Source organism: Panthera pardus, unplaced genomic scaffold (assembly GCF_024362965.1).
Source record: "Panthera pardus isolate Hobbes unplaced genomic scaffold, ASM2436296v1 HiC_scaffold_21, whole genome shotgun sequence".
NCBI lineage: Eukaryota > Metazoa > Chordata > Mammalia > Carnivora > Felidae > Panthera > Panthera pardus.
The window spans coordinates 45,941,564-45,964,412 of NW_026526777.1; the positions used below are offsets into that span (position 1 = coordinate 45,941,564).

Here is a 22,849-nt window from a genome sequence, read left to right on the forward strand (position 1 = left end):
AGATGGAACTTTTGAGTCACCTAATGCACATTACCATTGGGAACGTGACATTAGGTTACCAGACAGAAGATTAGGGGTGTTTAGAGAAATCTCTCAAGAATAGTTAGATTTTCTAGTGATTTAATTTAATCCTGGGATTGCAAATAGATTTCAATTTAAATGTCAATTCCAATTAGTTGACTGTGTTGCTTGCAGTGTTGGACTGTAAAGAATCAAGACTAAATCTCAATGCAGTGGAACAAGTGTGGCAATTGATGAGAAGTATCTATTTGCCTTCTGTGGGGAATAAGAGTGAAGCTCCCAATCCTTGGTTGCCATCTCCCTATTAAGTTATACCTGGAGGTATGTTAGGTCACAAAGGGAGCTGTTGAACTGGATTGGTTCAGAAACAACTATTTGATGGGGCGCCTGGGTGGCTCAGTCTGTTGAGCGTCCGACTTCGGCTCAGGTCATGATCTCGCGGTCCGTGAGTTTGAGCCCCGCGTCGGGCTCTGTGATGACAGCTCAGAGCCCAGAGCCTGCTTCAGATTCTGTGTCTCCCTCTCTCTCTTCCCCTCCCCTGCTCATGCTCTGTCTCTCTCTATCTCAAAAATAAATAAAACATTAAAAAAAAAAAAGAAACAACTATTTGAGAAATACATGTCATTAAAAAATGATTCAGAAGACCTTATCAAATCACTTTGTGTATAGCCACATAGGTGTGAAAGGGAATCATATTACACTGATTTGAGTTAGAAATGTGAACTTTTCAGAAATGTGGTCCAATACCAGACCCCATAGGAAGAGGTCCTTGACAAAAAAGTCTACAAATCTTTTAGCATATGGAGGTGTAATTCCTGTTAGGAAACTACATAGTTGGTCTTTTCTGTGAGTACATCAAGTTCATGTTCATTATTATCTGTTTTGCCATGGGGCACTGTAAATCCTTAAAGGAATTCTAAATATAAAGAGGAAAGAAAATGGGGCCTCTGTTTCTCACAGGGATCCCAAAGTCCCTTCAATGGGTGACACTCAAATCAAGGGATACTCAAATCAAGGAAAATAGTGATGTGTCCTTGTTGACCACGCTGCATCCAGACAAATCCCAGCCCACAGCTCTTGGTGGGGCTTGTCCTGTTGGTGGATGAGCTGCTGCCCAAGTCTGGTGACGCACCTGGTGAGTCAGGGACCGTGACAACTTCATACCCAGCTTCCTGCCCAAACCTGAGCCAATTTTGTTTCTTAGCCAAACAACATACAAAACAACTTGAGGAAAATATAAAGTTATGCCCTTCCAAGACAGTCTGTTTCCAGTAGTGTCTGGTCTGTGGCTAAAATTCTAGACTTGAAATTAGGGGAGCTCAGAACTGTTGACAATTCTGCTTCCCCAGGCCTCTATTTCCTCATATCTGCAATTGAGAAGAGGAAGGCTAGAACAGTGCCTGGAAATTTATTTGATCTTATTTATTTATTTATTTATTTATTTATTTATTTATTTATTATTTTAATTCAGTATAGTTAACATACAGTGTTATATTGGTTTCAGGTGTACAATATAGTGATTCCACAATTCTATACATTACTCGGTGCTCATTGTGATAAGTGTATTTTGTTTTTATTAAGTAAACTCTACCCTCAATGTGGGGCTCAAACTCAGAACCTGGAGATCAAGAGTCACATGCTCTACAGACTAAGCTAGGCAGGTGCCCCTATAGGTGAACTCTTAATCCTCATCATTTATTACATCCATCCCCCCACTTACCTCCCCTCTGGTAACCGTCTCCTTGTTCTTATAGTTAAAAGCCTATTTTTGGTTGTCTCTTTTTTTCTTTGTTGATTTGTTTTTTTCTTAAATTCCATATATGAGTGAAATCCCATTGTCTTTCTCTGACTTTTTTCACTTAAACATTAAATTTCTAAATCCATCTATGTTATTGCAAATAGCAAGATTTCATTCTTTTTTATAGCTGAGTAATATCTTAGTGTGTGTGTGTGTGTGTGTGTGTGTGTGTGTGTGTATCATATCTTCTTTATCCATTCATCTATGGATGGACACTTGGGCTGCTTCCATAATTTGGCTATTGTGAATAATGCTGCAATAAACACAGGGGTGCATATATCCTTTTGAATTAGTGTTTTGTATTCTTTGGGTAAATACCCAGTAGTGGAATTACTGGATCATATAGTATTTGTATTTTTAATTTTTTGAGGAAACTTCATACTGTCTTCCACAGTGGCTGCACCAGTTTGCATTCCCACCAACAGTGCATGAGTGTTTCTTCTTCTCCACATCCTCACCAACACTTGTTCTTCCTTGTATTTTTTTATTTTAGCCATGCTGACAGTTGTGAGGTGATATCTCACTGTGGTTTTGATTTGCATTTCTCTAATGATTAGTGATGTAAGCATCTTTTCATGTGTCTGTTGGCCATCTATATGTGTTCTTTGGAGAAATGTCTATTTATGTCTTCTGCCCATTTTTAAATTGGATTATTTATTTTTGTTTTTGTTTTGGTGTTGAGTTATATAAGTTCTTTATATATTTTGGATACTAACTCTACTGGATGTGTCATTTGCAAATATCCTCTTCCATCTCCCATTCAGTAGATTGTCTTTTTGTTTTGTTGATTGTTTTCTTTGCTGTGCAGAAGCTTTTTTTTTTTTTTCTTAATGCTGCCCCAATAGTTTAGTTTTTGCTTTTGTGTCCCTTACCTCAGGAGACATATCTAGAAAATGTTGCTAAGGCCAGTGTCAGAGAAATTACTGCCTGTGTTCTCTTCTAGGATTTGGATGGTTTCCTGTCTCACATTTAGGTCTGTAACCCATTTTGAGTTTGTTTTTGTGTATCGTATAAGAACGTGGTCCAGTTTCATTCTTTCTGCAGGTAGCTCCCCAGTTTCCCCAGCACTATTTGTTAAAGAGACTGTCTTTTTCCCATTGCATATTTTTGAGTGCCTGGCAACTTAGTGGTCCCCAATAGACACTGAATGAATGAATGAAAGAAGGGAAATGTCTGCCTTTGGTTACTGAGTCGTTTTTGGCAAGGTGAAAATGAAAGGCTTTGAATAGTTTCAGCATCCCCTTGAACATAATGATTGGCTTTGTGGACTCTTCATCTTGCCCCCTTTTTGCAAACTACATTGGCAAACAGAGAGCACAGGCTAGGATTCCTGCCCTTACTGAAGTTACATTTGAATTTGGGTGTTGAAATGCAATAAGGTTAAGTGGCAGGTGTCACTCATGTTTCTCTAGTCCTATTTCTATTACACATCTTCTTACAGGTTTTTCAAAATTTCTTTGCAATTATAGATATATCTGAGCATGGAACTCAGGCCTGCAGGAAACAAGCAGCTGTCAGCGTGGGATCTGCTAATTTACTTTCAGAACATATATGTGTATATATAATTACTTGCTCCTTCCCTTCCGTGGAGCCCTCTGGAGCCAGAGCTCAAGGACAATGAGGTCTTCAATGTTTGCTGATAGATCAAGGCCAAGGAGTTCAGCTTATATTGTGTGAAACTTCAGGGCAGCAGGAGCACAGCTACTCTGAAAGAAGAAAATATGATGTCTTCTGAGACAGTTTCAATATGTTGGATTTATTTTTATGTCATTTTTCACTGGCTTTTTAAAAAGCCAGATCATACCAATCATTTCAATATATTGAAAACATGTGTAGTTAAAAAAAAAATGTTTCCTGAAGGAAAACTGTATCAATGATAGAGCCTCTCAGTTTTTGTTTTTCATGGCAAGTTCAACACTATGAACAAGTTCTGTGAGAGTGAAAATGCAGATAGAACTTTCCTCCCAATTGTTTATTCCTAACGGTAAGTCCCTGTAGGGCAGCCCAGCTAGGTGTTAGCTCTTAGCTCCCTCTTGGTGGTGTGTGTGTGGGGGGGTACTCTGTGAGATACTGTAGCCCCTCGTTGAGCCATTACAGACAGGGAGGCCCATCATGAATCTGAGCCACACAGGCACGTATCCTGACCCCAAGGGAGGAGGACCTCGGCAGGACATCACTGTGCTTGTAATTAATTCACAGGTGAATGATTCAGATTTCACATTTCAAATTTGCATTTATACTAGTGAAGCAAAGAATCCTTTGTAAAACACTAACTCGGAGGGCTTCCTTACCTCTTGCCTGGGTTGTTGTCATTGTGTCCTAACTGGTGTATCTGCTTCTGTTCTCAGGGGACTTGAATACTGATTAGAATCACCAGGTAAAATACAGAAAGCCCTGTTAAATGTGAATTCCAGATAAGCAAAATATATATATATTTTTTGGTATAAGTTTGTCTCAAAAGGTTTAGTCAATTTTGCCCCCAAATATTACATGGGATCACTTAACATATGATGGACTGACTTATCATGAAATCTATTACAGTTTTTTTTTAATCTATCAGTGCCTACCACTTCCAAATCTGTGTCCAGCCTTATCATGTGCACTAACCTGAGTATCTCCATTGTGATGGCTTGCAGGTAGCATGTTGAAATCTAAACTCATTATCTTCCCTGCCCATAATCTCAATTTCAGCCACCCATCCAGTTGCTGAACTGCTCTGGACCATTCATTTGCCTTTAAAACCATTAGGTGGGTCCACAAGCCCTCTCACAGGCCTCTTTGTTTCTCTCTCTACTCTAGTCTCAGCAATCAGCGATACCTTTAAAAAGATTATAGCATATTCCCTCTACTGCTTTCTCTCTCTCTTTTTTTTATGTCTTTCCTTTTAATCAAGTGACTTTCAAAGTTTGGACAATCTCACATACACACACACACACATGCACACACACACACACGGGTATATGAAGGTACAGAATCAAAAGTTCCTTGTAACTATACTTACCCTTAAAACCTGAGGGGCATTCATAAAACCTGATTTTTTCTATTCTATTTCATTTTTAAAAAAATTGCAATCTGGTGACCCCCTTAATTGATGAATCATGACCTGTGGCTTTAAAAAACCACTACTGATTCTATTTTATACATAACGATCTGACAGTCATTATAAAACATTGAACAGATTGTGTCACTCCCCTGCTTAAAATCTTTCAATAATTTTCCATGCATTAGCCTTAAGAGAAAGTAGAAGATATGCTCACTGTGGCATTAAAAGCCTCTTTTCTCTCATCAGCTGGTCCTCTTGTCTGAAGAGCACTCCTCCCTTTTACCTAGTGCTAATGCCCACAATAAATGATTTCTGCAGGCTCAAATGCCATTTCTTTAGGAGGCTTTCACTGACCTTTTAGCCTGGGTGAATCCCTTTCCTAGATGGTCTTCCATATTTAATACTTTCATAGCAGAACCAACCTTTATGAGTATTGGTCAGTCCCTCAATTGCTCAAAATCCTTTAGAGGCTCTTCATTTCATTCAGACTAAAATCCAAAGTCCTTCCAGTGGCCTACACAAACCAACATGATCTTTCCTCCCACCTCTTTGACCTTATCTCCTACTATGCTTTCTCCTTATTGACTCTGCTCCAGCCATTCTGGCATCATGATCATTATTCCAGGTTGGCCAGGTATCCTCCTACCTCAGGACCTTTGCATTTGCTGTTATTTCTACTTGGAACACAACACATCCTACAATATTTACTGGACACTCTCTCATTTCTACCAGTTTTCTCAAATGATACATTGTCAGTGAGGCCTTCTACAGTCACTATAATTAAAATTGCATCCCCTATTCTGGCACTCGATTTTCTTCTTTATTTTGTATTAATTTATTTTATTTATTATATGTCTCTCTCTGCTAGTATGTAAACTGTAAGATGATAGGGATATTTTTTTCATTGCTAAAATCCCAGCACCCAGAATAGTATTTGGTTTATGTAGGTGCTCAGTAAATTTATTTGTTGAATAAATGAGTGAGTCAATAGGTAACTCCTGTGTATCCATTGGTTGTTGTGTATCCACTTTCAAATCATTGTTTTCTTACAGGAGGATATACCTGTTCTGTTCACCAGTTGTACCCAGCTTATTGCCTGGCACATATTAGAGTCTCAAAAAATGATTTCCTGAATTAAATTCATTTACATTGAGAGTGATAACAATAGAGAGAGAATAGTGTGTGCCACTTTAAGAATAGTTACATTTGTATTCATAGTGTTTATAACCGGACATTACAGCTCTGTACACAATCCTTAGAAGAGAAAACTATTAGTACAATGTATTCACTTTTATTTGCTGGAAGGAACGTTAGCCTTATACTGTTTGCAAACACCAAAAAATTTGAGGAGCATTTTATAGGAGAACATGGTAGAGAAAGAGGTTTGCTGACTTCAAAGTAGTGGCATGTACACAGTCCCCCCTTGCTGTAATCATAATCAAATAGAACATAGGTCCACAGTTCCTGGCTGAAAACCTTTAGGACCAGCTGGATTCAGGACTCATGTTCTCCCCCACCCCAGGTCTCAGAAGGTGGATGTGCTCATTCATTACATACACAGCAGACTCTGGGGCAGTGCCCCATAATTAACCATGTCAATACTTCTGCAGAGAAAAGTAGAGTTGGCCTTTGAACAACACGGGTGTAAACTGCATGAGTCCACTTAAATGTGGATTTTTTTGGATATATACATTATTGTAAATCTATTTTCTCTACCTTATGATTTTCTTTTTTATTAAAAAAATTGTTTTTAATATTTATTTGTTTTTGGGAGAAAAAGAGCATGAGTGGGGAAGGGTCAGAGAGAGAGGGAGACAGAATGTGAAGCAGGCTCCAGGCTCTGAGCTGTCAGCACAGAGCCTGATGTGGGGTTTGAACCCATGAACTGTGACATCATGACCTGAGCTGAAGTCCAGTGCTTAACCCACTGAGCCACCCAGGCACCCCTACCTCATGATTTTCTTAATTATATTTTCTTCAGTTTGATTTATTGTAAAAATACAGCATATAATACATATGACATACAAGATAATGTGTTAATAGACTATTTATGTTATCAGTAAGGCTTCTGGTCAACAGAACTATTAGTAGTTAGATTTGGGGGGAGTCAAAAGTTATACACAGATTTTCCACTGTGTAGGGATTGGCATCTTAACCCCTCGTGTTGGTTGAGGGTCAATTGTAGGACTAGTGACACTTGGTAAGGTAAAGACAACAAATAGCCTACATCCATTCCATTCTAGTTTTTCCACGGAAATGAACTTTGATGCCAAAAGAGTGTAAAAAACTGGGTTTTCAGAGCTTTTGAGTTGTTCTTTTGGCTTCAGGGTATTATTTATTGTTGCTGGGTGGTAACACTGTGTGCTGCATGACCAGAGGGCTGTTGGCCTCAAGAAAATTCCTGTTCCTTTCTCAGTTTCAATGCTAGTGATAGAACAAATGATACATGATTCTGATTGAATGGCAATTCAGTAACCCAATTGTCTAATATTGAATGAATTCATCTATAATAATTCAAGTAAATAGACGCAGGAAGAAAAATGTCCTGTTCCATTCAATATCCCAGAACCATGACTACAAGAATGTAGTCCCATCATTAGTTATGAAACAAACAAACAAACAAACAAACAAGGTTTTGATTTGATTGCCTCTAGAGTTTGAAATCCTTAAGGCAGAAGCTCTCAAAGGTTGGTGTTCAGACTCTGTAGTAGGAGTCAGCAAATGTTTTCCATAAAGGGACAGAGAGCAATATTTTTGACTTTGCAGGCTACATATCTTCCCTGTCTGTGTGCATATTCTCAATACCTCCTCTGACTCACCACCTCTATTGCCTGCCCAGAGAAGACTGCCTGACCTTGGCCCTGTTATCATGTTTGGATAAAACTGTCAGAAGAAAATCCTGTTGGCATTCAGCAGTTGGATTAATAAAGTGTTTTGTAGGAGTTAGCCTTGATCACATAACCACTTTTCTCCAGTAGACGATAACCAAATCATTTCTTGCTTGTGAGAAAGTAGCTTCTCAATGAAAAGGCATTTTTCAGAAGAGATTCACCTCCAGCAGGAGGTGGCCCAAATGAAGATCGTGCTGCCATTGAAAGGCTGGCTGATGTCATAATCTGCCTTGTGAGTTCTAGGTATTTTTTTCTAGGACACTGTTTGGGTTTCCCTAGCTGGATCCGTATCATCTAACTAAACAAAAGTCTGACTTTTCACTTATTAAAATTTAACTGCCATGGGGCACCTGGGTGGCTCAGTTGGTTGAGCGCCCGACTTCAGCTCAGGTCATGATCTCTCGGTTCGTGGGTTTGAGCTCCACATCGGGCTCGCTGCTGTCAGTGCAGAGCCTGCTTTGGATCCTCTGTCTCGCTCTCTCTGCCCCTCCTCACTCATGCTCTCTCTGAAAAATAAAAATATAAGTAAATATTTAAAAAAAAAAACAGAAACTGCCAGCCTGGGATATGATGATAATGATGATGACAATTAAAAGGTGCTTTTTAACACCTAAGCATTTTACATCCATTCTTTTGAGTAGTCAGTATCACATCCCTTGTAGTAAGTACTATTAAGAAACCAAGACTTAGATCAAATGTTTTGTCCACGGTCAGCCAGTTAGTGTCAGAGCTGAGTTTCTAACCCAGGTCTTGCAGAGTCAGCCCTGCATTTTTGAGTATGATAGAGTATGACCTCATAAATATATATAATTTTTGCATAAGAAGAGGAAAATCTTATTATTTATGCCTTGATGTTTGTGTAGATGACCCTACTGTGAGAAATATTTAAAAAATTGTTTTTGCCCAGGTGTCTGAGTGGTTTAGTTGGTTAAGCTTCTGACTTCAACACAGGTCATGATCTCACGGTTTGTGGGTTCCAGCCCTGAGTCAGGGTCTGTGCTGACAGCTCAGAGCCTGGAGCCTGCTTCCAATTCTTTCTCTCTCTCTGCTCCTCCCCCACTCATTCTCTTTCTCTCTCTCTCAAAAATAAATAAACATTAAAAAATTTTTTTAATTGTTTTTGTGTATAGTATAATGGATGCCATTCTTTTTGTCTGAAGAATGGTGACATGGACATTTCCTTTTTAGGGATACTGGCTTCTTTTTAGCATAATCTTCTGGCAGGTTGTTGAGTTTTTCAAATGTGGTTTTTAAAAAGTCAGCTTGAGTTTTGTCTCAAAGATGTTATTTCCAAGGGAGTATTAAAACCTTTGTGACATTTTTCCATTTAAGTAATTAAGATGGTTTTAATAAGGTTTGAACCTTCCCTAATATGCATGGAAAACAGTGAAGAAATAGAAAAAAATTAGTTAATTTAGCACCTACGGTATGACTAACAGTCTTTTCTCAATTAACTTATGACGAAAGGCTTTACATTTCTTGTTCCCCAGGTTTTCTGTATCGAGAGGAGCAATATCAGGGGATTATTTTAAGCTCATTGAAGGCTTTAGGAGTCTGCATTTTATCAGTACTGCATGGGCTAAGGGCTGTTTTTCTCATTACAGGAGTGAAGCCTGACTGAACCTAGAAAGGCAAGAAACCTTCCTTTGGAGACTTTCTCCTAAGAGAGGAGGTAAGAGGTTGTATCACAAAGGTAATGCAGTAATAAATACCCTGATGGAGAAAATGATGAAAGAGAAAGAAAGAGGGTCTATGTTCCTTATGTCTTTTGTGTCAAATACTGGGAACTCCGGGTATCAAAACCGACAATAGTATTTTCTAACCAAGCCTCCTGCAGAGGCAACTATTTTAAGCTCTGCTGCTAATTTCTATTCTTGATTTATCAATTCTGGGCGATATGTACTGACTCCATGCTGTAAAGAATGGGAAGAATTCTCATAGAAACTTCTACCTAAATTACTGTCTTTGACTCCTGATAGTTGTTACCTCTAACAATATATTCAGTTTAGTGGTTGCCTTCATTGAGTGAACAATGTAGACGGCCTCTATTTTCTGACTGATTTTTAGATGTACCTATTGACTCCAGCTATGAAAGTTGAGGAAATTAGCATAGGTACCCACCATTTTACTCTCTTCCTTAGTTGTGTTTTTATTTTTATATTGCCACGGCTTATAACATTCATATTTGAAACATGCTTCCTTGTCTTCTAGCAGCTCTATCAGCTCCTGATTGCCCTCAGGATAAAGTCCAAATTTTCTACTAGAAATAAAATCCGTAACTACCTGGCCCATCTTATCTCCCTGGCCTAATCTGCAGCTTGGGAGTTCTCACTGTCTTTATTACACCGCGGCTTTTTGTCTTGCTGGGACTTTGCACACTTGTTAACTCTTAACTCTGGAAATCTGGCTCCTTTTCTTCCTGGTAAATTCTTGCTCATGCTTCAAGACCCAGTTCCCATATACCCTTCTATGGAAGCCTTCTGGACTCCCAGTTTCTTGGGTGGTCAACTCCATGGACTCCCGTAGTCCTCTTCCTACCTCCATTATAGGACTTGGATGTTAAACTATGATTTCAGCTTTATGCATCTGCGTCGTCTCCTTACAGGTTAACATTAGATTGGGCATTCCATTTCTGTGTCCTTAGCATTCAGCGTAGCGTCTCTACGCTGAATGAATGAATGAAAGAATGAATAAATGGATGAGAAAAAGCCTTCAAAAGAAGTTCTAATCCCAAACAATGCATTCAGGGTTTTCTTTCCTAAATCGATTTTAGTCAGCAAAATTTACAGTGGTTCTTTCCTGATCTGTTTTATATTTTTCTTTACTTTGAATACTTTATTTACATTCTTATGGGGGGGAATAATTGAAGGAGAAAATAATTTCTGCTGATTGCTGGTAAATACTCACCTTTGCTGCATTGAGCTCAAAAGCGAGGAAGGAGAAGAGAAGCTTATACACCAATACTATTTTAGAAATTCAAATTACCAAACAGAGAGTAAAATTACTTTGAAAGATATTTACTTATTTTCCAAGCCACTAGTATTTGATTTATCTATTTTTTTTTGTATTTCTTTAAATTTTAATTCCAGTATAGTTAATATATAGTTATATTAGTTTCAGGTGTTAAAATATAGTGATTCAACAATTCTATACATTACTCAGTGCTCAGCGTGATTATGTGTACTCTTAAATCCCCATCACTTATTTCACCCATCCCGCCACCTACCTCCCCTCTGGTAACCATCAGTTTGTTCTCTATAGTTAAGGGTCTGTTTTTTGGTTTTTCTCTTTTTTTTTTAAATTTGTTAATATGTTTTGCTTTTTAAATTCCATATACAAGTGAAATCATATGGTATTTTTCTTTCTCTGACTGACTTATTTCACTTACCATTATATTCTCTAGGTCCATCTATGTTGTTGCAAATGGTAAGATTTCATTCTTTTTTATGGCTGAGTAATATCTCATTATACATATTATATATATATCTCATTATATATAATATGTATGTAATGAGATAAATCTTCTTTATCCATTCATCTATGGATAGACACTTGGGCTACTTCCATAATTTGGCTATTGTGAATAACGCTGCAGTAAACACAGGGGTGCATATATCCTTTTGAATTAGTGTTTTGTATGCTTTGGGTAAATACCCTGTAATGGAATTATTGGATCATATGGTATTTATATTTTTAATTTTTTGAAGGACCTTCCATACTGTTTTCCACAGTGGCTGCACCAGTTTGCATTCCCACCAACGGTACACAAGTGTTTCTTCTTCTCCACATCCTCACCAACACTTGTTGTTCCTTGTATTTTTTATTTTAACCATTCTGACGGATATGAGGTGATACTTCATTGTAGTTTTGATTTGCATTTCCCTGAGTGATGTTGAGCATCTTTTCATGTGTCTGTTGGCCATCTGGATGTATTCTTTGGAGAAATGTCTATTCATATCTTCTACCCATTTTTAAATAGGATTATTTGGGTTTTTTTTTTATGTTGAATTGTATAAGTTATATCTTTATTTTGTTTTTTTTGTGTTGTTTAAATTTTTTAATGTTTATTTCTGAGAGACAGAGAGACAGAGCATCGGGGGAGGGGCAGAGAGACAGGGAGACACAGAATCCAAAGCAGGCTCCAGTCTCCGAGCTGCCAGCACAGAGCCCAACATGGGGCTCAAACTCACTGACTCTGAGATCACGACCTGGGCTGAGGTCAGATGCTTAACCAACTGAGCCACCCAGGCGCCCCAAGTTGTTTCTTTATTTTGGATACTAACCCATTACTGAATACGTCATTAGCAAATATCTTCTCCCATTCAGTAGATTGTCTTTTTGTTTTGTTGGTTGTTTCCTTTGCTGTGCAGAAGCTTTTTTTATCTTGATGTAGTCCCAATAGTTTATTTTTGCTTTTGTTTTCCTTGCCTCAAGAGACAGATCTAGAAAAATGTTGCTGTGGCCGATGTCAGAGAATTTACTGCCTGTGCCCTTTTCTAGGATTTTTATGGTTTCAGGTCTCACATTTAGGTTCTTGATGCATTCTGGGTTTCTTTTTGTGTATGGTGTAAGAAAGTGGTCCAGTTTCATTCTTTTGCAGTTAGCTTTCCAGTTTTCTGAACATCATTTGTTGAACAGACTATCTTTTTCTCATTACATATTTATTCCTCCTTTGTTGAAGATTGACCATATAATCATGGGTTCATTTCTAGGCTCTGTTCCATTCTATTGATCTATGTTTCTATCACTGTGCAAGTACCATACTATTTTGATTACTACAGCTTTGTATTATATCTTGAAATCTGGGATAGTGATACCTCAAGTTTTGTTCTTCTTTTTCAAGATTGCTTTGGGCATTTGGGGTCTTCTGTGGGTCCATACAAATTTTAGGATTATTTGTTCTAGTTCTGTGAAAAATGCTGTTGGTATTTTGATAGGGATTATATTAAATCTGTAGATTTGTTCTGGATAGTATGGACATTATAGTGGTATTTGTTCTTCCAATCCATGAGCATGGAATGTCTTTCCATTTCTTTGTGTCTTTTTCAATTTCTTTAATCAATGTTTTATAGTTTTCAGAGTACAGATCTTTAACCTCCTTGGTTAAGTTTAGTCCTACGTATTTTATTATTTTTATTGAAACCATAAATGGGATTATTCTCTTAATTCTCTTTCTGCTACTCCTTTATTAGCTTATAGAAATGCAATGGGCTTCTGTATATTGATTTTGTATCCTGGGACGTTACTGAATTCATTTATCAGTTCTAGTAGTTTTTTGGTGGAGTCTTTAGGGTTTTCTCTATATAGTGTCATGTCACCTGAAAATAGTGAGTTTTACTTCTTCCTTACCAATTTGGATGCCTATTATTTCTTTTTGTTTACTGATTGCTGTGGTAGGACTTCCAGTATTATGTTGAATGAAAGTGGTGAAAGTGGACTTCCTTGTTTTTGATCTTAGGGGAAAAGCTCTCAGTTTTTCACCATTGAATATAATGTTAGCTGTGGGTTTTCATATATGGCCTTTATAATGTTGAGATATATTCCCTCTAAACCTACTTCATTGAGGGTTTTTATCATGAATGGATGTTGTACTTTGTCAAATGCTATTTGTGCATCTTGAACAGATATCTATTATCAAGTATTCTAAATGAAAATAATTTGTTTTTTATTTTCACTTTTTTTAGTCTACTGAGTCAATTTTTTTAAGAGTTATGAAATATACATTTGAGAAGGAAACCATTTCCCAGAAATAGTATTTATTTAAAGCAATTCCTTAGAAAGTTCTGTAACTGCATGATCTACTTTGAGTAAACACTGCATGAGGCCCCAGGTTCTGTTGAATTGACATAATTTCAGTTCTCTGTTGACTAAAATCAGCCCACATGTTGATCCTCATACACTTGTTAGATTTGTTATGCTCTTAAATCCTACTGATGTAAAATTGATTCATAGGTTAAAAGCTGCTAATGAATTGAACACCCAGATATAATTCTGTGTGGCCTGAGAGATGGGTAGGTAGGGCGCCTGGGTGGCTCAGTCGGTTGAGCATCCAACTCTTGATTTAGGCTCAGGTCATGATCTCATGGTTCATGGGATCAAGTCCCATGTCAGGCTCTGCACTGACCATGCAGAGCCCGCTTGGGATTCTCTCTCTCCCTCTCTCTTTCTGCCCCTGCTCCTCTCTCAAAAATAAATAAATAAACTAGGGGCACCTGGGTGGCTCAGTCAGTTAAGCATCCAACTCTCAATTTCAGCTCAGGCCATGATCTCACAGTTCCTGAGATTGAGCCCCACATCAGACTCTACGCTGACAGCATAGAGCCTGGTTGGGATTCTCTCTCTCTCTCTCTCTCTCTCTCTCTCAAAAATAAATAAACTTTAAAAAAAAGGGGTATTACATGAATCGCCTTATAAAAAGAAGAGTGAAGTGGTAAAGATCTAGAGTCTCTCTGATTAGAATCCTGGCTCTCTAGGGGCACTTGGGTGGCTCAGTCAGTTAAGCGTCTGACTCTTGACTTCAGCTCAGGTCATGATCTTGTGGTTTGTGAGTTTGAGCCCCACATCAGGCTCTGTGCTGGCAGTGCAAATTCTGCTTGGGATTCTGTCTCCCTCTGTGTCTGTCCCTTCCTTGCTTGCTTTCTATATCTTTCTCAAAGCTAGAAAGAAAGAAGGAAAGAAAGAAAGAAAGAAAGAAAGAAAGAAAGAAAGAAAAGAAAAGAAAAGAAAAGAAAAGAAAAGAAAAGAAAAGAAAAGAAAAGAAAAGAAAAGAAAAGAAAAGAAAAGAAAAGAAAAGAATCCTGGATCTCTATTGCTTTCTACATACATGACCTAGAGAAAGTTACACAACTTCTTTTGAGCTATCTGCCAAAAGGGGAATACCAATATGACAATACATAGAATGAGTGCCCAGCACCTCATAAACACCCAGCAACTACTAGCAATTATTATTTTCATTGTAAAGAATACATATAGGAAAAAGCAAATGGTCATTTCCCTCTGGTAATCACTATAAATTGGTTAGAATATATCCTGTTAGAGCATTAAATATGTAATTTTAAACAAGAACACAGCATTGCAACAGGAGTGTTAATGCTATGTTTGCAATGACTTGGTTCAACAATACCTAAATGTATAGTTTACAAACAATTTTTCTATGGAAATTTACTTCAAAACCTGGTTTCTGTATTACTTTATGGTTTTTCAGTAGTAAGAGAGATACTGGAAGAAAATACAAGATGATAGAGTTACTGAAGAATTCATGATCAAATGTATTCAGAATTCACACACAGTCATTATGAATTCAATATTCATGACAAGCATTCTGGGTGAACAGCCAAACTATGGGGCTGAGTTTCTCTTTAACTTTATATATATGGATATTGTATTTTAGAAATTGCCCTTCTATGTATTCTATTTCTGGTCATCAAGAGGAAAGCTGTTGCTTAGCAACCAGTGGTTCCTGCTTGGCTGATGTGTAAAATGCAAAGCCATGCAAATAAGAGGCAAATAATTCTGTCCATTAGGAGCACTGTTACTGTTTTTTTTTTTTTTTCAATAATTTTTTTTAATTTTTATTTTAGAGAGAGAGTGAGTTGGGAAGAGAGGCAGAGGGAGAGAGAGAGAGAGAGATAATCCCCCAACCAGGCTTCATGCTCAGCGCAGAGCCCATCATGGGGCTTGATCCCAGAAGATCAGGATCACCATCTGAGCCGAAATCAAGAGTTGGATGCTCAACCAACTGAGCCACCCAGGTGCCCTGCTGACTTACTGGTTCTAACAATTAAGTTGTCTCCCAACTTAGTTTATGATTCCTTGTGTGGAACATATAAATTTTGAGACAGTAGCTGTATCATTATATTTACTAATCATCAAAAAAAATTTTTTTAATGTTTATTTATTCTTGAGACAGAGACAGAGTGTGAACAGGGGAGGGGCAGAGAGAGAGAGGGAGACACAGAATCCGAAACAGGCTCCAGGTTCCAAGCTGTCAGCACAGAGCCCAACGCGGGGCTCGAACTCATGAATCATGAGATCATGACCTGAGCTGAAGTCGGACACCCAACCGACTGAGCCACCCAGGCGCCCCTGCTAATCATTTTTAAAGAATACAGATTGATTCACAAGATTAACTTAGTGTATAAAAAAGGAATAATTCAAGGATAAAAATTTACCCATATTTTGAAGTATATGTTTAACATTTCAGGCAGAAAATATTTACAGCTTAAAACAAAAAGGAAGAAAACCAAAAAATATATATACTGAATTCTGGAGATGTAGCCAACAACAAAAAATATGTTTATACCCTATAAAACTTCCAGTATAATTTTGAATGTATTTTCTTCATTCATTTAGGCTTTTAGCAAAGATTATTCACCAAGAAAAGAGAGGTTATATCATATGTGATAAGAGATTACATGGTGGTGAGAGTCCCTTGTCTGCTGCTAACAAATACTCTCTCTTAAGCCAAAGAATATTTATTGAAACAAAAGAATTTTGTGCTGCTGATGGTGTACTCAGGATTGATAGGATATTGGGGAATAAAGCTTGAAAGTGGGCTGGTACTTTAGGCACTTTGGAATACTTCTTGTGGTCATTGCTGTTTCCTTCTGTCTTTCTTATGTTTCAAAAGCCCAGGGGAGAGCACCTGATGGCTAATTCCTCATATGCCTGCTCCTTGGCTGGGGTGATCTGGTCTTTTCAGCTTCCATGGAGGTATGCAACTTCTCCTCAGTCCTCAGTAGGACTGAACACTACTCAGGAGACTTCTCTTCCCCAAAAGGAAATCTGGGTGCTATTAGGAAGAAAGAAATGAAAGCTGGAGATGTATTCATGGGCATAGACATATATGTATATATAGTGGAAAATGTTATGTAAGAGTTACTTATAGTAAGTCTCCAGGGACTACAAATCAATTCATCTATGACCTAATTGCTTCTGTCTTCTGATGTTCCTTACCTCTAAAGTGATATAAAAATCATCAACTCCACATATTTATTGGGTACTATAAAATTATCATTTAGTTAGTGGTATCTAGATCATTTTAGAGGGGTAATACATAAGTACAGTTAGAATTTATAAAACAGTAATGTTTGCATATTTTCATATGCAATTTAAGTCAAGTTAATTTTTATGATTTGAAGCCTCATTTATCTTTATACTGTCGCTGAACATCAAGCACACTGAAGAAATCTATAGAATCACAGATATTAAACAAGAACTAAATTAAGAATAAAATTAAACCATGCTTATTGAGTCTAACTTTTTATACAATGTAGAAGCAAAACAAAAAAGGCAATAAGCCAAATAATTACTTTATGTAACTGGGTTTTTGATTCAAAGGAAAAGCTCATTAGATGGTGAGTTTACAAATATTTCTCTGGCAAAATATTTTGGCTTTTGCTTACTGATTATTAACAATATTCCTTGTCCCTTAACTTAAAAAAGTCATCATTACAATTTGAATCTGTCAGTTGGACTCTTTTGGTAGTAGCCAATGAAAATAGTCAAGGTCCCTAAATCTACTGTCTGTGTCAGGACAGGAGGTCAGCAGCTAAATCAAAGGTCAAAATAATGGTCTCAAACAAGATAGAAATTTGTTTCTTTCTCCCAAAATAGTCAAGCTTAAGTAGACGAGGGCTGAGTTGGCAGTTTCACGGTGCAAGGGACTAGTTACTCTGTCATCATCAACATAATACTTCTATCTTGTGGTCTGATATGGCTGCTCTCGTACCTTGCCACATATCTGTATTCCAACCAGTGGGAAGCAAAGAAGGGCAGAGGGAGGGCACATATATCATTAGCCAGAGCTTAATCACATGGCCATACTTAGCTGCAAGAGAGGTGAGTAAAAGAGGTCTTAGTTGGGTAGGTAAGTTCTATTGTTATAAAAGGGTAGAGTGAAAGCTTTCTGCCATACATCTCATCATAAACTTATTACTATCTCATTATGCTAAAACCGAAGATGTCTACTTAAAAAAAAAAAAAAAAACCAATAGCAACCCAAATGTCTGTTTAACAAACTCTAAGCAAAATTAAGTAATATTATGAAACGGTGAGTAAAATTCTTTAAGAGTATATTACCTACACATAAATTAAACTCTTGTCTTTCAATCTATTAGGGTAATATATAGTGTACAAAAGAATTAATTAGCCTAACTTCTAATATCCTTAGAGAGTGAGTGATTAAGGGCATCTTAGGTATAGTTCTGCCACTTTCAGACTCCTTATATCATTGGCATGTTGCTGGAATACTATGTATGTGTTTTAAATGATCCTCAGAAAAAGACATGGTCTTATATAAAAACCCTTAAAATACATATTCCCTTTGATCCAGAAATTCTACTTTTAGAAGCTTATCTTAAGGACAACATTGAGGATGCAGAAAAAGATTCATCTATAAGGATATTTATTGCAAAGCTTTTTGTTGTAGAAAAAAAATCAGAATAACCTAAATGCCCCCCCAAAGGAAAGTGTGCATATAGATTGTTATGTCCATATAATAGAATAGCATGCCACCTTTAAAAATGATAGATGAGAAATATATTTATTGACATAGAAATGTGCTCCAACAAATTGTTAAATGAAATATATGGATTAGAAAATAGTATGTACAGTGTTATCCAAATTAAAGCTATACATTTTTATAAAGTATTATAAATGAAAGCTATAAATATTCTTGAAGAAGGCTCACCAAAACACAAAAAGTGGTTATTTCTGGGTGGTGGTGGTGTCGGTCACTGTTGTTTTATTCTTTTTGCTTCTTTGTATTTTTGAAATTAGGAAAAGAGAATACATATCATGTGTATAATTACAGTTGTGTGGGGTTTTTTTTGGTTTTTTGTTTTGTTTTTTTTGTTTGTTTGTTTTGTTTTTTAACATAGAAATTAAAAGCTGTGTTCTCTTAACTCTCAGCCAGACTCAGAATGGTGCAGGAAGACAAACATTCTCCCAGCCTGATCTCCAAGGAGGCTCTTGTTCTGGAAACAGTGTTTCCCCAAAGACTCTTGGGCAGTTTTTTCGCCCCAGGAGAAGTCACATCTCCCACAGACAGAGGCAGATTTTAGATGACCTTGAAGTCCAAGAGCTTGAGTTTTATTCTATAAGTAATGAAACACACTGTAAATTTTAAAGCAATGATACAGGATAAGGATATATTTCCTCCCTCAATCTATCTCAAGATTTTCTACATAATAGGTCCTTAGAAAACCGCTGTGGAATGAATAAAGGAATGATGAGAACGGGTAAGATAATGAAGAGAAGAGAGACTATTGTGATACCTAGAACATATGATCAGTGGAAATAAATTGGTAGGATATGGCCAAAGACTGTATGGAAGAGAGGTGGTGTCTAAGACAGCTCTGGTTTTTGTGTTTAGGGACCAGGATGAATGACCAAGAGAAACTGGAAGTCAGAAGGATTAGCTTTGGAGTTAGAAGTGAGGGTTTGGAAATCCAGTAAGAGGACAGAGATATTTATGGAGAATTAAGAATTATGCTACAGGCAGGCTGGTTGAAATTTGGGGGTGGATTCTTAGAGAGAAGGGTTAGGGAGATTAAGCTGATTTGCATTTAGCCAGGAAAGAACATAAGGAGGGACTGATGAGGCAAGCAGCAAACAAGGAGATTGGCCAGTGAGAAGGACCCTTGTGCTCCTTCCTCCATGCCTGAGATGGCTGTGCTCACATACCTCTACTGCATCTGGTACACATCCTATCACTCAATTCTTCCATAGAGATGTAAAATACTAATGGGGAAATTTTCAAACATAGCCAAAAAATTGAGAATAAGATAATAAACACAATGTACCAATCACCCAGTATATCAGAGTTCAATAAGTAAAGGAGAACCAATAGGATGTGTGTGTGTGTGTGTGTGTGTGTTTCTAAATACAGGTTTCCCCAGCAATTCCCCTATGAAGCCATTCACAAACCAAAATGGTGTATAAAGCAAAAAAGCAGTTGCCATGAATTTATGTGGAAAAATTTTTGAGTGTTCCCAGACCTAAAAAAATAACCCCTCTTAGGCTTTTCTGATACCTTAGCCACATCTTGCCAAAGGATGCACAAAATAAAATCAAGAGAAATCACAGATGCTCACAGACACAGTTCAAACCTATGGCAGCTTGATGCTGAGTGTGGTTCCCCAGGGAAGGAGCTTAGCGGTGCCACTCTCGCTGCTTGTGGTGCACACTGCCTCTGTAATGGCTCCCTGAAAAACAAACCCTGAACATTATTTTTGCTTTTTGCCTTTTTTTTTTTTTTTTTGTAAAAGCAAAAATCCTCTTAGAATTTCTTTTGGTTAGAAAAAATAGGTACTAATGTAGGTCTTTTGTCAAAGCAACGTGGCATTACACACACTTTCAAAAGTGGGGGATACCTGCGTACATATATATGTGTGTATGTTTGTACATATGCAATCATGCAATAGTGGGACCTGGTTAAATGGTGTTTGTAAGGCTGGAATTTGAAGTGCCCAGGGCAGGCAGTGAGGAAGGGAAGATGGGTGTAAAGTGGAGGAAAGCAAGAACAAGATGGAGCTGGGAAGGTGGAGGATGGACTGAAACTCATCTTGCCTCTGACCTTGGTAGTGTGGGTGTCCTACTGAACTCGGGTCTCTTCATCACAGAGCTAGATACATGCACCTTGGTCTGGAGTTGGAGAAACTGGAGGGAGTAGGTGGAACAGATGCAGGCCTATCCACTGTCTCATGCTTATCTGGTGAACGAGCAGATAAATGACAATATGTATGGCTATAAAAATAACTGCAGCTTTACTTCCCTTCCCCGTATTCCACACAAGAATGGTTCCTGTGGGTCACCCTAACCAGAAACACAGAGGGAAGAGAATTCTGGGAAATGAAGTTCAGTCTAGCCAAGTTGACACATTGCAAAGCCACCACACCTCATTTCAACAATTATCATCTCATGGTGAGCCTTATTTCATCACTTCCCCCACCCCCTTCCTGTCCCCCATCCATTTTGGGGGAAGAAAATCCTAGGCACCCTATCATTTTATCTTCAAACCATGTTGTACTTTAAAAGTTGAGGTTTTCTGTCTCTTTCTATAATGAGCTTCTTGAGAAAAGGATCCTTGTCTTACTTAACTCACCTATATACTCACCTGTATAGGTATCTTATAAATGCTTGTTGACTGAATGATAAATGCTATTCATGTGAAGGAACAGAAGTTTAGCAAGAACAAGTTTGATGTTATAAGGCTGTCTTCACCCTGAGGAACCGGATACAAGAATTGCTACCTCCATAAAGTCAGTCCTTTCTCTCTTATGCCTCCAGCTTGAAATACCCACTCCTTTGTGCCCCATGGTGCACATTGTCTGTACTCTTACCCCAGTATTCATATACTTTGTTTTTAATTTGTTTATATGTCTCCCTCTTCTATTAGATCTAAGTTTCTTGAAAGAGAGAACCAGGCTATGTGACCTCTCTGGCTTTTATCTTTTAAAATTATCCAACGTAAAACTAAGAATATTGGCCTCCCTCACCAAGATTCCTGTGAAAATTTCTCCTGAAGGGAAAGAGTTGGACTTTTCTGTTTTTATTTTTCTACTGCCTTGGGTTCACAACAATTACTTATATATAGTTTTCCATTATACCTAGTGTCTTCAAGGTCAGTGTGTGGTGCAATATACACAGGGAGTTAGAAACTCTGATCAGGACAGTGGAGGTATTGCTTTTCTTGCACGAATTACTAAAGGATTATGAGTTCTTCTGCCTTTCAGAGTAGTCGGGACTCTTGGCTGCAAGTGACAGACTCTAACTTGGACCAGAGTAGACAAAATGGCAACCATATACACTCATATAATATAACTAACTGCCAGAGAGGCAGGAACTACAGAGCCTGCCTGGGGATTTGATGGCACAAGGACTCACATCTCCCTTTACACACCATTATATCTCTTTGTATGCTAATCTCATTCTCTCAAGCCCGCTTTCCTCACAAGGCTGACATATCCCCCAGCTTCTCTCCCTGAAAGGAGAAGCCTCATTTCTCTAGACCTCAGTTAAAAAATCCTGAGAAAGGGGATCATGTCTGTGGGAAAGGTAGGGAGTAGTCTGCGTTATGTGATGGGGTACTGTGATTAGCAATCAGTATCAGAACCACACAGTTGGGATGAGGTAGGAGCAGTTCCCCCAAAGAAGTGTGGTGTGGGGTCACCAAAGCAAAACACAACTTCTGCACCTGTGTACCTTTTAACTGCAAAGAGATTAGAGCAGATAGGAAGGGCGAAACAGCAAACAAAATTCTGTTGCTAATTGTACAAACACTTATCACTGTACTAGGTGCCACAAAAGAAATAAAAACGAACAAGAAATAATCTTTGCCCTTAAGAAGTTTATAGGACATGGAGGGATTAAAACGTGCTTAGGTAATCATGGATTCAAAAGAGAATAGTGTTATCACCAAAAGCAAAGGAAGTGCTATAGAAAGTTCTGTGCAGAGGGAGAGACCAGGTTGATCTGAACAGAAAAGGCTAGGTAGTTGGTTTGGACCTCATGGAGGATCAGAGGTCTGATAAACATAGATGGAACTTTGGATAGGTGATGAGCAGATACTTTCTCTGGCTGAAACCACATGTGGAAGTCTCCCACTTGGGAGAGGTGTGCAGAAGGTGCTTGGGGACCTGCAAGTAATCTAGTGGGAGGCATGACTTAAAGTCATATTATGGAGCCCCTTGACTGCTGAACTAAGGAGTGTGTGTTGTTAAATCCTATGCTTTCTCTCACTGAAACCAATGGGAGCACCAAATGAGTCCATGGAAGAAAAAATTTGATCTCTGGATATGTCTCACTGCAGAACCCTAATAGAAGAAAGCATGGCAGTATCTAAGAGAAACAGGTGTCAGCTGTGCTGTTATTGCCAACATGTGTGATGTTAGAATATGTACAGAAGGCCTATGAAAAGTTGATGACATACAGCTTGAGGTGGGGAAATTAAACAAGAAGATAATTTTTCAAGCATTAGATAGCAAGTGGGACCTGGTTAAGCTAGTGGTTCTCAGAGTGTGAGCTTGGGACCACCAACAGCAGTAGCAACATCACCTGAGAATTTGCTAATAATTCAAAATCTTAGGCCCCATC

At 38.0% G+C, this 22,849-nt stretch overlaps 1 protein-coding gene across 3 annotated transcripts in view; it reads left to right on the forward strand.

The window, feature by feature from the left end:
* LOC109250327 (uncharacterized) overlaps positions 1 to 22,849 on the forward strand; it is a 114,682-nt gene that overhangs the window by 14,550 nt on the left and 77,283 nt on the right. The window contains exons 4-6 of one of the 3 annotated variants that reach the window (XM_053909191.1): positions 9,358 to 9,425; positions 16,383 to 16,465; positions 20,550 to 20,713. The gene's annotated coding sequence lies outside the window, so the exon portion shown is untranslated. Of the gene's footprint in view, positions 1 to 9,357; positions 9,426 to 16,382; positions 16,466 to 20,549; positions 20,714 to 22,849 lie in introns of those variants that run through there. The other 2 variants (XM_053909189.1, XM_053909187.1) reach the window with 2 other exon arrangements.